Source organism: Anser anser (assembly GCF_964211835.1).
Source record: "Anser anser genome assembly, chromosome: 3".
NCBI lineage: Eukaryota > Metazoa > Chordata > Aves > Anseriformes > Anatidae > Anser > Anser anser.
This window is the reverse complement of record NC_139722.1, coordinates 97,337,429-97,354,543: the sequence shown is the minus strand read 5'-3', so window position 1 is coordinate 97,354,543 and position 17,115 is coordinate 97,337,429. Positions and strand designations below refer to the sequence as shown.

At 45.0% G+C, this 17,115-nt stretch overlaps 1 protein-coding gene across 4 annotated transcripts in view; it reads right to left on the bottom strand.

Moving 5' to 3' along the window:
• TRERF1 (transcriptional regulating factor 1) overlaps positions 1 to 17,115 on the bottom strand; it is a 108,097-nt gene that overhangs the window by 68,740 nt on the left and 22,242 nt on the right. For all 4 annotated transcript variants that reach the window (XM_083829395.1, XM_083829397.1, XM_083829398.1 and 1 more), the window contains exon 2: positions 1,173 to 1,228. The gene's annotated coding sequence lies outside the window, so the exon portion shown is untranslated. The remainder of the gene's footprint in view (positions 1 to 1,172; positions 1,229 to 17,115) is intronic.

Here is a 17,115-nt window from a genome sequence, read left to right as displayed (position 1 = left end):
TGAAAGGGTGTGGTTCGAATGGACAAAGGGGAAAATGCCCAAGATTTGCAGAAGGCTAAGAAGCAAGAGAGCCTTTGATTCCTGCCTACTCCATGCTGGGCTGAGAGCCACCTAAAGTTTTCAGTTCTTGCTCGGGTAGCCACCCTCCAAAACAGTAACTCCACTAAGCAAACAAAACTAAAATGGAAAAAAAAACAAACTGTCTGCAACAGCTAAATCTCTCAATTGAAGGAAAAACGCTTTTAATCCTGATCCTTGCACGATGACATAATATTTTTAGCTGTTTTCACTACACTTTCCAACCAACAGCCTCAAAGAACAAAAGGGATTTTGAGGCCCCTAAGTTACACAGAGCTCACACAGGAGACGAAATGAAATACATAAATGAATGAGGTGGATAGTGATAGGCTGGACTGCAGCTTGAAAGACTGATAATTCCTGCATCATGCTACTACTATATTCAGCTGTTTGATGTCTGAATATAGTTATTCCAACACTTTTAGTTTTAAAGACATCTACTCTTCTCTGACAGTAGAAATGTCTGGACCAGAAACTGAAAGAGAAAAAGCATGTATCTGAACACAGCCTTTTTCAAATGCTGCTATTAAAATTCTGCAAACTTACAGCTTCCTTCAGCATATCAGTGACAGCAAACACTTGTTTCAAACTCAAACCTAAAGGTTTTCTACTGGTATACATTCTGTCCTATTCAAAACAGTCCTATTTTGAAAATATTGCAACAGGAAAAACAAGTTTTAAAGCATAGAAGCTAAAACAGCTCAAAGATCTTTTTACTTTTCAGAAGTCCTGGGGGATGAGGGGGGAAATCCTGAACCCAAACAAAAAGGCTTCTACCTCACGTGTAACTTTTAAGAAACTTTACAATATTAAGGTAAGCATGACTGACCTGGCTACGCCTATGCCTGAAAGTCTTGTATTTCTGTTGCCTAGACTTCGCCTATCACTTCACCAGGAGAAAGGACTGGGACAGAAGCTGTACAGAACTGAAATGATCCCTGCTCTGAAGATCAGAGACAGACAAAATATATAAATAAACACCCCAATTATGTGCAGGGCTTTGCCAAGGAATGAAACAGTTGTCTTCAACCAGAACACAAGACCAGTGAGACTGTTCTGTGTAAGAACATGTTTATCTTACCCTCTTCTCTTACCTTATCAGACACATCTCCTCGCCCTATTCAGAATCCAGCAAGTCACAAAATTCCATCTGCAACAAAAGGAAAAGTCCATTAATACCACTCGATAACCTTACAACAGAAAGCTAATAAGCAGTTCAAGAAAAAAATTAAAACTTCTGCTCCCATTCCAGTATAATCCACACCCCAGGCAAGTCGCCCTCCTGTCTGCAGGAATCTGGGAAACCTGGATATAAATGTATTAAAGATGTTGTAACATGTTCTGTAAGAAACACGCTCTTCCTCCTTCAAAAAGGTTAAAAGAGGTGGCCAAAGTGTACAGGTTGCCCTACCGAGTCATAAATAAGTCTGCAGCATCCTCTCATTAAATTAAATGAACATCAAATTATATAATGTGCACAGTTGTAAAATGAGACCAATGGTAATGGCCAGAAATAATCGCAGCAGCCTTATACATCGTGGAGACAATTTTCTGTCAGTATATCAAACCTGGGTACGTTGCACCTTTTATCTGCAGGCCAAGAAACTGTCAACACACAGTCCTTAAATATGGTAAAGCATGCAAGACATGGATGAAACAAAGCTCTCATGCACAAGTTTAAATGATGCCTACCCTGATCAAGTAACGTCTTACCACCTTTGCAAACCAAACTGACAAGGAAACAGAAGGATTTTTAGGTAAGCATAATACAATTCAAACCTGGGGTCACAAGGAAAGAGTGCCATGCACCTAACAAAACTGCAACTTTGGAATTAATAAGATCTAAATCCTGATAGACTTGGGATCAAAGAAACAGCCTCAAACAAACAGGCTTCTGCAACACCATTAAATTAAGGGGGCATGACCTGCAATCCATCCAATTAGCAAACCCACGCAGCAGAAGGGAGATGTCCAGTTTGACGCTTTGAAGAGTCTGCCTAGAGAAAAAAGCATAAACCAAGAATCTTCAAACCCACCAGATAAACTGCTCCATACATTCTGTTAGCACTTTGAGCACACTGCCCACCAGCAATAAAAGCCTGTTAGTCCACTGCCAAGCTGAAAAAGATCAGAAATGTGCAAGTGTAACGGGATGCTCTATCAGAGAACAGGGTGGTGGTGGTGGCTTTAAAAAAAAAAAAAAAAAAAAACTTTTCTCTATCCAGTTGTCTGGGAGGAGATATGGCAGGAATGGAAGGATTTCAAATGACATATTTTCACATTTACTTATTTCTTTCCTGCAATGATTCTACAAAGAGCATTCCTGTGCCCAAAGCACAAACCTGGACGCAAGGGAAACACTGCTTTTTAAGCCTGGATCTGACGTGCCTGCTTTGCACGCTGGCTTGGTTTCCCTCGGGCAGCAATTCCCCTCGGGAATGGCAGGGGCCCAGCGCCAGGTGATGAGGAAGGTGACATCCTCCAGTTCCCCACCAGCGGGACGGGAGCAGCGGTACAGGGTCCCAGCCTGGGCACCCCTCTGTGCTGTGTTCTTCTTTTTGAAGTGTACAGCAGTGCAGAGTTGTAGCGCTAAAAAGAAACCTGTCATACACTGAAAACCATTTCCTCATCTTTCACTGACACAATTTACTCCCTCTTATTTCCTCTTTTCGGTTGCCATTTGCTTCATTGAGAAATACCTTTTATTCATAAGGACATGGATCATTTAGGCTTTGGCATCACCAGAAGCACCATACCAACATATTTCACTGTGGGGTTTTTTTTGTGTGTGTATGTGAAGAGGAGATCTTTTGTCCACAGGACAAAAGGATTTGATGAAGAAGAGAGCCACTGACCAGGAGCCCAGCTGAGCACCCCTGTGCTCCTATTCCCTTGCCAACCCAGTAAAATTCCTCACAGCTCAATCTCTTCCTGGCTGTTTTCAGAGAAACTGCAGCAATCGTATAAGAACAATGGGGAAGTTTGTTTTACTCAAAGAGCAAATGTTTTTCAGCTTCCAATGTAAATATTTTAATTAATGGATTTTTTTTTTAACTGTCTACTGCTCTGCTAGTGTTCACCTTCACCCAGAGCTATAGGAACAGAGTCAGCACTTGACTTCTACAATAGGAAGAAACAGGGAAGTACAACAAAGAAAAGCACCTTCAGAAGCAAATCAAAACTGACTGGGCATTTGCTGGGGGTAACTGGGATGAAAGAATGAAAGAAAAACGAGTCTGCTCATTTCCTGCGTCAGGCTAAGGGCTCATACTGGCTCCCATCAAGATAGTGGGCCTATTTTAATAGCCAACTTGTAGAAAACCACAACCTAAACCGTTTCGAAAACAACATTACACCCAACGACCAGCCTACGAGAAGAAAAGCGGCGACTGTCTTCTTGCCTCAATCACCAGTACGGCAGCTCCTAACCACACCAGCACTCAGCGTCCCCTGCACAGAAAGGCTCAAATCTCTTCATAAGCAAAGTGCTGTGGATCCCGCCAGCAGGAAGGGACCCGAATTCCCTCTCACTGAGCAGGGCTATTTCGGCACGACGTGCTCCTGTGGCGGTTCTCTGGCTGGACACACCACCTCCATCCCCTGAAGGGACACGGCCTGTATACAAAGCCAACAGCAGATGGCTAGCATTCAGGACTTTATTTTTTCTTTTTAAATAAAGTCAGACACGGATGGTGCTGTTCCTACTTTGCCAAAGCCTGACTGGAACGTGGACGCAGATGTGTCCGAGCAGGGAAGCCCAGCCTCACAAGATGCTTCTGAAGAGCCACAGAAGCGACTGCACAAACCCACCCTGACTGAACCAGCCCCTCACGGGGCAGCACTGCCCTTGCCCTGCCCTTACCTGAATGGGCTTTTTGTTCCTCTCTCACCTCATTTTGTTCCCTTTTTTTTTTTTTGTTCCTCTGGTACTGACCTCACCTCATTCAATGCCCATTAGCAACATCCCTCCAAACCTTTAAATGGCAGCTCTGTACAGCCCCCCATCACCCTCAGCGATCCCCATGCCAACCCCCAGAGAATATCCTTACCACATCCATCCAAAACCACCGTATTCGTACCCCTCCGGCAGCTCAGGCGAGACGCTGGGGAGGCTCCCCGGGTGCTGCGATCCCCCAGCGGCCGCCCAGGCCAGCGGCCCCATCGCCTCCGGACGCCCCGCGCCAGGAAGGCAGGCTGCCCGCCCGGCTGCAGGGCCCACTAATTGGGCGAGGAGCGAGATCTCCTGATTGCAGCGCATTGAGAACAAACCTTCCAGATCCCTAAATTAGTAAATGATAACTATTAACCACTCCCCATTAGGATGGGGCGAGGGGGAGGAGGGGGGGAAGAATGCCTGGCTGTTAATTGAGAGAGATACTCTAATTTGGCAGCAGCGGGAGACCCTGGGGACCACGAGGCTATTGCTGCTTCTGCACAGGCAATTCGAGTGCCGGGGAGGCTGGTGCTCCTGCGGAAGGAGGCAGACAGAGGCAGATGCATCACCCTCACGGCGCGCACGCACCGCGGTACCTGCCCCTCGCGGCGAGCGGGAGGATGCCGAAGGGCAAGGCTGGACGGACGGCTGGACGGACAGACGGAAGCTCCCCTCGCGGCGGGGCTGTTCAGAACCACGTGCTGGAGAGACCTTTCCTGCCCCTGCCAAAACGAAACTAAGTCTCCTGATCCTGCGTGAGTGTTATCAGTCACCGCTGTGATTGTACACGCGTTTATAATCTCAGCTCTAGTTTCCATGCCAGTGAAGACTTTTTTTTTTTCTTTTTTAAATAATTTTTGTTTCTGTTATATATTTCCCCATCAGTTTTTCTGGCTACGCATGCAACACTAAATCAGAGTAAGAATCAAAGAAGCATATCTCTGCTCAAAGCAGAGCCCTGGCAAAATAAAACTTTTACCACTTTTCATGAAAGACTGAGGCAAAGAGGCGGGCTTTGCATTAAACCCTCAACATGCACGAGCTCCAGAAAAGGTTTCCTACCAAGTGCCCCCGCTCAGAGAGCAGCCCAAGGCTTTTGCTGGTCCTTCCATTTCCTCTCTGACCTCTTGCACAGAGTCACTGTGCTTGGCTTTTTCGTGTGCCTGTTTACCAGTGACACGAAATTCACACCCGTACTCATTTCTCTGCAGCCTTCTCATCAGGGCAACAAGCAGAAACACTCCCCGAAGGAGCAGCACATTCATAAGTCCACCATGCCCACGGGATGGGAAAAAAAATAAAAATAAAAAAGAGGAAAAAAAAAACAGATGAATGTTAATCTCTCCCCCTTGCCTCCAGCAGCAGTTTGTACTCTCCCACGCAGAGAAAAAGGAGGCTGTAACATTTGTGGAGGCCAACCTGTCTGGAAAAACGTAGACTAAGAACGGATGGCAAATTCCCTTCTATACCAATCCCCTTACAGTAAGGAAAGTGAAAGTCAGCCATAGCATTGCTGGTGGAAGATCAGATCACAGGGGCTTTGAGGGGCTGCTTTTATGCAAACAGCAGAGCCAGACTGCTCAGGATTGCATCAGTTCGACATACTCGCTACATAAAATATTCTGCTCACACACAACGCGCACTGTGTGACATTTCTTATGGGGATTATTATTATTGTTGACAGAGTACATATTTTGTCTGATCGCAGGAACACAGAAATCTGTGCAACACGCAGGAAGGACGCACAACCGATCCATTTGAGATGTTAATTCACAAACCTAGGACTCGTCTGTAGCCTACCTGACTCCAAACAGCTGCTTCCTAACCATGAGTAGGCAGGCAATAAATGCATCCAGTATGGAGCTCGGAGCAGTTGCCACCACACATTTCTTTAACGGGATGTGTCTGAAAGGTGTCTCTCAGCACGCAGCACCGTACATGCGCCGAACCAGCGCCGGGGAGAAGCTCAAGGCAGGAAACTGAAGCGCGTCTTCGATTAGCGCAGCTCACTCAAGAGTAGTGCTACGCTCAGATTTGGTTTTGGTTTGCAAACTGCGCTGGCATTGGCTAAGAGCCTGTTTGTAGTTTCGTTGAGAAAAAAAAAAAAAAGAAGCCCACCCAAAAAAACAAGCCAGGGAGCTAAAACAAACACCACAACACACACGAAGTCACCCCGGCAGCAGCCGGTACCTTAAAGACCCCTGCAAGACGCACTTATCTCAGCCGCTGTTTCAGAGCCCCGCCTGCACCTCTCCCATCTCCCCCGGAGCCACCAGCAGCCACCACGCAGGAGGATGCGCGGGGGGAGCGCCGGGGCAGCACCAGCCACCTCCGACCTGCAGAGTGCCTCCCCACCACCCCCAAAGCACTCGGCTGCCCGCTGAGGTGCCTTACAAGCAAGCAGAGCCCAGCACCAGCTTGGTGCCAAAATGTCTGATGGCACCTCGACGGACTTCCAGTTCTCGATGTTAATTCCCAGGGAACAGACCCATCGTCATCCCGCCGCACGAAGATGGCAGACCCGACCCTCAAACGCACGCACCAGCAATTGCAGCCACAGCTTCGGCACTGCTGATACCTGAGGATCCAAAATCCAAAAGGATTCGCTGCCTCGCCCTAGCTCCAGGTGAATCACGGCAGCAGAGATGCACTGCAACTAGCAACTCCAGCAGGGGCGAGGTGGAAGCTCTCCTCCGGGTAACCTCAAGGAGAAATCTGAGCCCTGAAGGGAGAACTCAGAAGCAGACTGAGGGGAAAAAATGCACTATTTAATGTTAGTACTTATTAATATCTGGGCTTCAACTGTGGATAAACAGACAAGAATCTCTCTGCCTGTGCACATACTTAAAGGACTGTTTACACTTGAAGTCCAAAAGGATGTCCTCATTTTATAAATAATTTGATCTGATGACTCCATCAGAAAAAAAGTGCAATTTAAGGCTGCAGAGAGAGGCAAAACACTCGGCTACCGATGTCTAAACAGGGGGGGCAAAAAAAAAAACCAACAAAACAGCAGGGTCTCTACAACTCCGCAAATGGTTCAGCGAGAGCTCAGCACGTAACACAGCGTGCGTTCAGCACACACCAAGCTGTGCCTGCTCCAGCTTCAGACTTCCGAGACTTCACTTCCCAGTAAGTCATCCTAACCGCTCCACGTGACAGGGCGCTCTCCCACAGGTAAGCGTTACTTACGCCCAGCCACACAAACCACCCGGCTGCGCTTTACTCGTCCCGTTGGGCAGGCACGACGCATCAAAAGGGCACTTGCAGAGCCACCGGGGAAGCAAGCCACGGGCAGAGTAGGGACAGGCTGGTGCCCCTCTCCCCTAGGAAGCAGAAAGAAAGGCTCCTGGAGGATTTGCCGGCTGAGCTTGCCCCGTGCGTTTTGTTTTCCTTTGTCACATGCTCACCGATGTGTGCCTATATGGTTGTAGCTACAAGTGTATGTAATTTGCTCAAGATCAATCACTTTGCATGCCAGGGCAGTCGGGGAAACAGAAACTCTGCACACAAGAAACTCATTACTCTAGAAAGAAATATTATTTCCAGCAAAAATTTGTTCTCCACTTCAGGCAAATGCACCAACTCAGTTTGCTTCTCAGTGGGGAGAAGACCTGTGATAAGCCACAAGAATAGCCCAAGCAGTCTCAAAAGTCATTCAGAGAAGTACATGCTACCCAAAATTTTGAGCAGACTTACAAATACTATGGTCTGCTGCAAGCCATTATGCCAACGCCAGGTCATACAGCGAACACATTAACTCCAAGCATACCTTTGTGTGCAAATGGGGAGACAACCCAGAAGGAAGGAATAAGGCTTTTTTTTTTTTTTAAGCGGTATACGTGTAATTTTGGTGTAGCTACATTTGGCATAGCTGCAGATACTGATGTGTTTATCGGATGCTGATGCTGTGTATGATATATCTGACAACAGACTGGAACTCCACGCTTTTAAGAAGACCTATGTTTCTGGTCCAGAGGAGCAATGAAGACTGCAAGCATTTTAACTTGAAATCAGTGACCACATGTGGTAAGAAAGGCTTGCCAGGATGTGATCCTTGATGATGACTTCATCCTGCACAGCTCCCTTGAAAAAGCATCAGCTGAGACATCTTGCCCAGAGCAACTCCTGCAGAGCACAACCCAACCAAAGAGGAGACAAGGGTGCCAAAAATAACAATAAAAGTTTTCCCCTCAAATAATGAGGTATCCCTTATAATTCAGCCCTATAAAACCAGATTTGTCAAGTTCTAAATTGGGTTACAGCAATATTTCATTACAGCATAAATCTTCCTTACACCCTAGTAAAGATGCCTAATAATTTAATATGCTATAATTTATTTATTTTTTTTTTTTTAATCTGGAACTCGTCAAAAATTGCCTGAAATAGGCATCTCCTTTATACTTTATAGTCCTTTTTCCATATACATATAGCTTCCAAAATGTAACTGGCTCACATTCTTTGCATGGAAAAACATTTGCAAAGTGTGGTTGTATATAGAATAAGAAAGGTTGTAATTATCTCTCTTGGGCTTCTTAGGTAGGTCAGTGCACATCCTACACAGGCTTCTGTATTATCCCATGATATTCATTGAGCACCATTTTTTTCGGAAGGCAGCAGAACCCCTTGAAAATAATTACACCGAGTAAAAATTACAAAAGGAGGAAGAAAAAAAGATTTCAGAACTTTTAGGACATTTACTTTTTAAATAATAGCAAATTTCACAGCACTTTTTTGCTGAAATGGATTACTATGCAGGATTCTAAATTACAACTGGCTCATAGACTAATATTTCAGTGGATAACATGCATACAAAAATAAAAGAAAGGAAAATAAATTTAAACGTGCAGAGAAAAAAAAGAAAATATTGCCAGTACTACTTGTTATTAACATTTGGAATTCCCATTCCCTCCTGGCTAATCAGGTCTTCACTAAAACAGAAACCATTTTGAAGTAGTCTATCATAACACGTCTGCATAAACCAGCACTGTGAAAAATTAAGAACATGACACATCAGTACTACAGAACATACACATTTTCTTTCGTGAAGTGGATACAGCGAGAACCACTACAAGAAGTTAAGCTTGCTCCAGGTTTGAAAAGCAGTGATGTCACTTTCCTTCTGCTTCTGAGAAGCGCGCAGAGTTTACGTCCTCATTTCCTGCTGTCTCTCTTTACTTTTCTTAAAGGCAGCAACATACAACCAGCACCGCAGCACTTCGGCGCTGGGACGGTTGGGGGAAGGTGGGACAAGCCTGTTTTAAATCTCACCAAGCTCCTTTAACAGCAGTTCAATAAAACCTGCATCACCCATAGTTAAAATAGAAGGTCGACTGCTTTTACTTGCTGTGTCTCTAGCAGTCTGCATGCAATTTTGTTCTTAACCCTGCTCAGAGAAGGGTCACTGACAGCGTGTTGAGAAGCTCATTCATGGTCCTGATCCGGCAAAATCCCACCACAAAAATGCCCCAGAAAGCATCGAAATCAAGCACGTGGCAATTGAGACGTGTCCGACCGACTGGAGCTTATTGCAGGGCTGCTCACGCTGCAGCAGAGCCCCGATGTGGGCTTACGTCGAGACAGCAAGTGTCACAACCGTGTCACGGCTCGCTGCCATAGCTTTCCAAGGCAATTTTAAAGGAGGAAAAATTAATGTACATATAACATAATTATTTACTATCTGTACATAAAACATATAGAAAACAGGAAAATATCTTTTTTCTTTTAAGTGAAATATTTTACGCTGAGGTAGGACTTCACAAAAATGTAATTTTAGGCGACTGACTCACTTCTCCCACAAATGAAACGATATCAACCAATTCCTAAAGAGCGAGGCAATCTCAAAGCTGTTCACTGGAAAGAAAAGAGGGAAGGAAAACAAAAAAAAAAAAAAACAACAACAGGCTGGGTTCCTACCATCCCAGCAGCTTGCTAGCCCTGCTTCCCGACCATCCCACTCCCCCTCCTGTGGCTCCCACCAAAACAGCAGCAGCCTCCCGATGGTATTTGAGGCTCCGAGAGCTCCTCTAGCCTCCTCGCCCCACTGCTTGCACTGGGGAGGCCGCAGGGCAGCGGGTGCTCTGGGCAGGGTTCCTGCAGCCTTCTGAGAGGCTGGGGGTTACCTTCTGAGGTTGCTGTGGTTTGGGTTTTTGGAGTCAAATGCTAGGACTGAGACTGCTAACAGGAAGCTCCCTGGTTCACCGTTCCTCCCAGCATTCGTAAGGAACAATCTGTCTGAAAAGGATTTTTATTATTGTTGTTATTTTCCCTTACAACAAGAACCTGGTTATCTAAGATTAATGCCCAGCCAGTTTCCCCCATTTTTTATTTATTTATTTTTTTTTTTTAAAGAACTGGGTTGGGTTTTCTGGCCAACGAGGAAGTGAGGCTCAGCTGATAGCTGTTAGGCTGATGCAGATCTGGAGGAACTCTACCAAGTAAAGTGCCATTACTCTGCATTTACAGCTCCATCAATAAAGGCAAAATCCAGGAAAAAATGGTTTTCAGGTATTGAAATTGTACTGGCCTTAAAAACATAGTTTTAGCAGATTTCTGCTGACTTTTGAATTGCTCAGATCAAGGGGGGACCTGTCTTAATTTTCTTCTTTCTAAATGCACTTCCGCTGGCAACTCAGTTAATTCAGGGCATCTACTACAATTAAAGTTTAATTTTGTTATTCTACTCAGTGCTTTGTATTTCACATCTGCAGTTGTATACACACCAAGAGCATGTTAGTATTCGTTTGGTTTTGCACAAGTGGCACACAAGAAAGTAAACACAAATACCTGACCCTACATGAGCAAATCACTAATACCTCAAACACAGATTTTTATTGTTAGCATTCTTCTTTAAAGCACACACACAAGAACAACAAAAAGCAGAAAAAAATGCAAAACTTTCTATCCTGAGTAGCAGTTACTTGCTGAGAAAAAATGATGTTTTTCTTTACTGTGATTAGGGAAGCTGAGGCGATTCCAGATAAGAAAGGGTTAAGAATGAAACTATTAAAGGAGAACAGAACATTAGGTGTAGGGCAGGAAGCAGATGTACGGACAATGTATCTCAAAATAGGACATACGGGCAATATATCTCGAACAAGACATTGGAATCCAAGATAAGAAATAATGAGCAGAAGATTCGAAGAAAAAACAGTCCTTGCGGTTAGGAAGAAAGCTAATTCAGCAGAATCCTGACCAAGGGTGAAAAGTACACTGTGAGGAAGACTTATGGCCTTCCTCTCTGAGACCACCGACCACAGCTCGACGACCCCTGCCCAAGACCACTGAGAGGATCTGCGCAGGCGCAGGACACAAAAAACTGATTAGCATGAGAAGCGAGAGTAGGCGGGGTTAGATAATGAATATGTATAGGCGTTAATAAAATATTAATCACTGTGATGTATAAATTTGGGACGGCTTTTCACTTCGGGATGCACGATAGGCGGAAAGATCCCCCGTGCATCCGGCGCCGTCAATAAAGAATAAATCACTTAAAGAAATTGGATTTATGATCTTTGAATCAATCTGGCACCCCAGATGGGACTTCTTCTCTGTCGGACCGCAGGACCCGCTGGGAACAGGACTCCCTAGGGTACCCCCGGGATTTCCCGGAGGGACTCCTCGACTCAACGGATCACTGCGGAGGCAGACACGGACCCCATCACTGTAAGTGATTATATTCTTTATTTTGGTTTATTTGGTTGACCGGTCAATTGGGGTCGTCTGTAAGTCAGAAAGTAAAAGTTTTCTGCAGGACGGCATTTGGTTTTTTGGAAAGCACTCAGTTGCTGTTGGGAAACAAGTAACCTTTGCATGCGAGGTTGGTATTACGTTGTGTTTAAATGTGGAACTTGACCTTGGCTATTGTCTTTGGGATTTTGATTATACTCTTTATAACGTTACTAGGATCTTGGTGTTATTGTGGAAAGCTGCCGGCTTGTATTGTGTAACAAGAAACATTCTGAACTGTAACATGGGGGGGCAGCAGAGTAGTGGGATTCCAAAGAAAAGCCCGTTGGGATGTATCTTGAGTCATTGGAAAGATATAGGGGGATCCCCCGGTGGAACTGAAAATAAGAAAACGTTGATAAAATATTGTAATCAATGGTGGCCACTTTATAAGTTGGATTGTGAGGAAAAATGGCCACTGAATGGAACCTTAAATTATAATACTTTACTACAGTTAATGTTGTTTCTAAGGAGAGAAGGAAAGTGGGATGAGGTGTCATACGCAGATATGTTTTTCACTTTGAGAAACCACCCGGAATGGCAGAAGGAGTGTGGAATTAACTTAGCCCCACAGGATCCTTTGATCCTGGCAATAGAAAAGGATATGAAGAAGGAAGGGGCAGGAAAAATGAAAAGATGTTGTTCGGCGTGCAGTATCGGGCAGAGATGTTTGAAATTGAATGAGTCAGAGGAGAGAATGGAGGATTATGTCCTCCCGCCCCAGATAACAGAACGAGACGTGGGGGCGAGCTCAGGAAACGGCAGAATAGATAAGAAAAATGAGAGTTGGGGGAATGGAGACTTTACCCCGATCACGGCTCGAACCCGAAGTAAGGTCGGGCCCATTATTCAAGCCCCGTTACGACAGGCTATGGGGGCTAACGGACCAGCTCGGATAAAAGTACCTTTCACAACTGCTGAGTTAGATTCATGGAAGGAAGCTGTGAAAGGATACCGGGATGATCCAGAATCAGTGGCCCGGAGGTTTGAGCTGATTGTAAAGAATTTAGATCCCGATTGGAAAGATATAGAGATAATGCTGGCAGCATTATCGGAAACGGAAAAGCAACTGGTAATTAAGAATGCACAAACTCAAGTACAGACCCAGGTAACGTCAGGAGTTTTACCTGGAACTGTGGAGGTATATGTGCCCAGAGTGGACCCAAACTGGGACTATAATGATGAGGGTGATTATAGGTTATTAAAAAGATATCAGGAATGGATTAGGATCGCCTTGGAAAGTGCGATACCAAAGTCTGTAAACTGGTCTAGGTTATATACCATAAAACAGGGGCAAACTGAGACCCCGTCAGAATTTCTCGATCGACTAAGGACAGCAATGCAAAAATTTACAACGATAGACCCCTCTTCTGAGGAAGGTAAAGTCCAGCTAGTATCATTGTTCTTGGGTCAGTCTGCGGACGATATAAGGCGGAAGCTTCAGAAAATGAAAGAGCCGGATGTGAGAGATTTAGAAAGGCTGGTGGAAGAGGCATGGAGGGTATTTAGGAATCGAGAAGGGAATGAGAAACAAAGGCTGGGTAGGGCTATTGCTGCGGCAACTGTTGCGGCCTTACAGAGGCAAGAAGAACCTTTTCGGGGAAAAGGAAGAGGGAATGGGATAAAGGGAAGGTCAGTAAAGCCTCCCCTGAGACCGAATCAGTGTGCATATTGTAGGGAAGTGGGTCATTGGAGAAGGGAATGTCCGAAACAACGGGAGAAGAACAGGTTGATGGTAGCTAGTGTATCTCCCGACCAATGAAGTGGACCGGGGGATTCTACCCTAGCAGATCCGCTGGTTAAAATTAAGCTAGGGAAATCAGGACAGGAAGTGGAGTTTTTAATTGACACAGGAGCGACTTATTCTGTGTTAAACCAGAAATTGATACCAGAGGATGAGGATTTCGTGACGGTGATAGGAGCTACAGGCCAGCACGAGAAAGCCTTTTTCCTAAGGCCTTTAAAATATAAGTTAGGGAAACAGATGGGAATACATAGGTTTTTATATTTACCAGGATCCCCGAAGTCTTTGCTGGGGCGAGATTTACTAGAACAATTAGAAGCGGAAATTGTCTTTGAAAAAGGGAAGGTGGGGTTAAAGGTGAGAGAAGAAAAGCTGATAACCGCGCTAAGCTTAACGCTGATACAAGCAGACCCCATCGGTAAAGTACCTTCGGAGATTTTAGACCAAGTTTACCCAGGAGTCTGGGCTACTGACATCCCTGGGCGAGCCAAAAATGCAGCCCCGATAGTGGTGAGATTAAAGCCAGGGGAAAGGCCAGTTAAGATTAAGCAATATCCCCTAAGATTAGAAGACAGGAAAGGAATTAAGGGGATAGTGGATAAGTTTTTAAAACATGGACTGCTGGTTGAGTGTGAATCTGAATATAATACTCCTATACTACCAATTAAGAAGCCAGATGGGAAGAACTATAGATTAGTGCAGGATTTAAGAGCTATAAATAAGATCACTGAAGATATACACCCTGTGGTAGCCAACCCGTACACATTACTGACTAAATTAAAAGATAATTTAGTTTGGTTTACCGTACTGGATTTAAAAGATGCCTTCTTCTGCCTGACTTTAGCCCCAGAAAGTCAGAAGCTTTTTGCTTTTGAATGGGAAAATCCAGACTCAGGACGAAAGGCTCAATTGACCTGGACCGTATTGCCGCAGGGATTCAAAAACAGCCCCACGATTTTTGGGAATCAACTAGCAAAAGAGCTTGAGGTTTGGGAGGCCCCAAACACCGAAGGAGTTCTGCTGCAATACGTTGATGACCTTTTGATAGCCACTGAGAATAGGAGCAGCTGCATGCAATGGACGATAAGTCTCCTTAATTTTCTGGGTTTGAATGGGTATCGAGTCTCTCAACAGAAGGCTCAGCTGATTCAGTCACGTGTAACTTACTTGGGGTTTGAGATTTCAGGGGGACAAAGGGAGTTAGGAACAGAACGGAAAGAAACTATCTGCCGTACCCCAGAACCACAGACCATTAAGGAATTACGAACTTTTCTAGGGATGACAGGTTGGTGCCGTCTATGGATTAATAATTATGGACTAATTGTAAAACCCCTATATGACCTCATCAAGAATAACCAATCAAGATTGGTCTGGACGGGGGAAGCACGGGCTGCCTTTAAGAAGCTTAAATTGGAGTTAATGCGAGCACCAGCTTTGGGTCTACCGGACTTGTCTAAACCCTTTTGGTTGTACTCCTATGAGAGACAAGGGATGGCTCTGGGGGTGCTGGCACAGAAGCTGGGCCCCTACAGGAGAGCTGTGGCCTACTTCTCTAAACAACTGGATGAAGTAAGTAAAGGTTGGCCGGGTTGCCTTCGAGCGGTGGCCGCTGTCATCATGAATATACAGGAGGCTCGGAAGTTCACTATGGGACAGAAGATAACCGTGCTGGTATCACACACTGTCTCGGCAGTCTTGGAGCAGAAAGGGGCACACTGGTTATCCCCTCAAAGATTTTTAAAATACCAAGCAATACTGGTGGAGCAAGATGACGTAGAAATTGTGGTTACTAACATTGTGAACCCAGCTTCTTTCCTTAGTAACGCTCCTGACGAGCCAGTGGTCCACGATTGTATCGAAACTATGGAAACTGTGTATTCTAGCCGACCAGATCTCAAGGAGGAGCCCTTGGAAGACGCGGACGAATCATGGTATACTGATGGAAGCAGCTTTGTGAAACAAGGACAACGCAAAGCAGGGTATGCGGTGACGACCACTCAACAGGTAATTGAGTCGAAACCATTACCCCCTGGGACGTCTGCTCAGAAAGCAGAAATAATTGCCCTTACGCGGGCATTGGAACTAGCAGCAGGAAAGAAAGTAAATATCTGGACAGACTCTAAGTATGCATTTGGTGTGGTGCATGCACATGGGGCTATCTGGAAGGAACGAGGATTATTAACGGCCCAAGGAAAACAAATAAAATATGCTGAGTTGATTTTGAAGTTGTTGGAAGCGGTAAAGCACCCAGAGAAGGTGGCTGTTATACATTGCCGGGGACACCAAAAAGGAACCGCTGACTTCGAGGTAGGGAACCGATTGGCTGACCAAGAAGCAAAAAGGGTGGCCGGATTGGCTGAGGCAGAAGCGCTCACTTTAATACCAGACGGTAAAATACAAACTTTAGGTGAAGGACAGGAACCTAGGTACACACAGGAAGATCAAAAGTTAATTGGGGACCTGGGAGGAAAAGCAAGGAGTGATGGATGGGTATACCTGAAAGATAATAGGGTTGTACTACCCTCTAATTTAATATGGCCTATGGTCATGGCAGAACATAATAAGACTCATTGGGGAGCAGACACCTTATATAAAAATCTGAGTCGAGTCTTGGTGGGAAGAAATCTGTATACTACGGTAAAACAAGTAACCCAGCAATGCAGTATTTGTTTGCATCATAACCCTAATACAGAAAATAGGGTAAAGTTCGGAATAATCAGTAAAGGAAACTATCCAGGACAACAATGGCAGATAGATTTTTCAGAACTGCCAAGAAAAGGGGGGTATCGATACTTGTTGGTTTTGACAGATACTTTTTCCGGGTGGCCGGAGGCTTTTCCCTGTCGAACCAACAAGGCAAGAGAAGTGGTTAAGGTTTTACTGAATGAGATAATACCGCGTTTCGGAATTCCGGCAGCAATGTCCTCGGATAGAGGCTCTCATTTTTGTGCGCAAATAGTTCAAGAAGTAAGTAAGGTCTTAGGGGTAGACTGGCAACTCCATACCCCTTACAGACCACAGGCAAGCGGACAAGTGGAAAAGATGAATCATCTAATCAAACAACAAATAGCCAAAATAGGGCAAGAGACTAATTTATCATGGCCTCAGTCTCTCCCTTTGGCTTTACTTAGAATTAGAGTAAAACCACGGACAAAGGAAAATCTAAGCCCTTTTGAAATATTATACGGAAGACCCTATCAGTTTTTGTTCAGCGGGGAGGACCTGACGCAACTGGGGTCGGGATACTTGTATAATTATTTAATAGGACTCCAAAAACAGTTGGATCAAATATCTAAAGTTGTCTCAGGAACCAGGGCTAGAGGGCTGGACCAACCAATCCACCCCTTTAAACCTGGGGATTATGTGTATGTAAAAGCATTTGCAGGTCGCCCTTTGGAAGAAAAGTGGACGGGACCATACCAGGTGCTGCTGACAACACATACCGCCATCAAGATTAAGGAGCAAACGGCCTGGATCCATTATTCGAGAGTGAAGAAAGCTCCAAAAGCCCCCTGGAAAGTAACGCTGGGTGACGGTGAACTGAAACTAAAGTTCAGTCAAGCAAAATGAAGACACTATGGTCAGGAGTATTTAGTAATGTAGTTAGCAGAAATTTAGTTAACAGAATTGT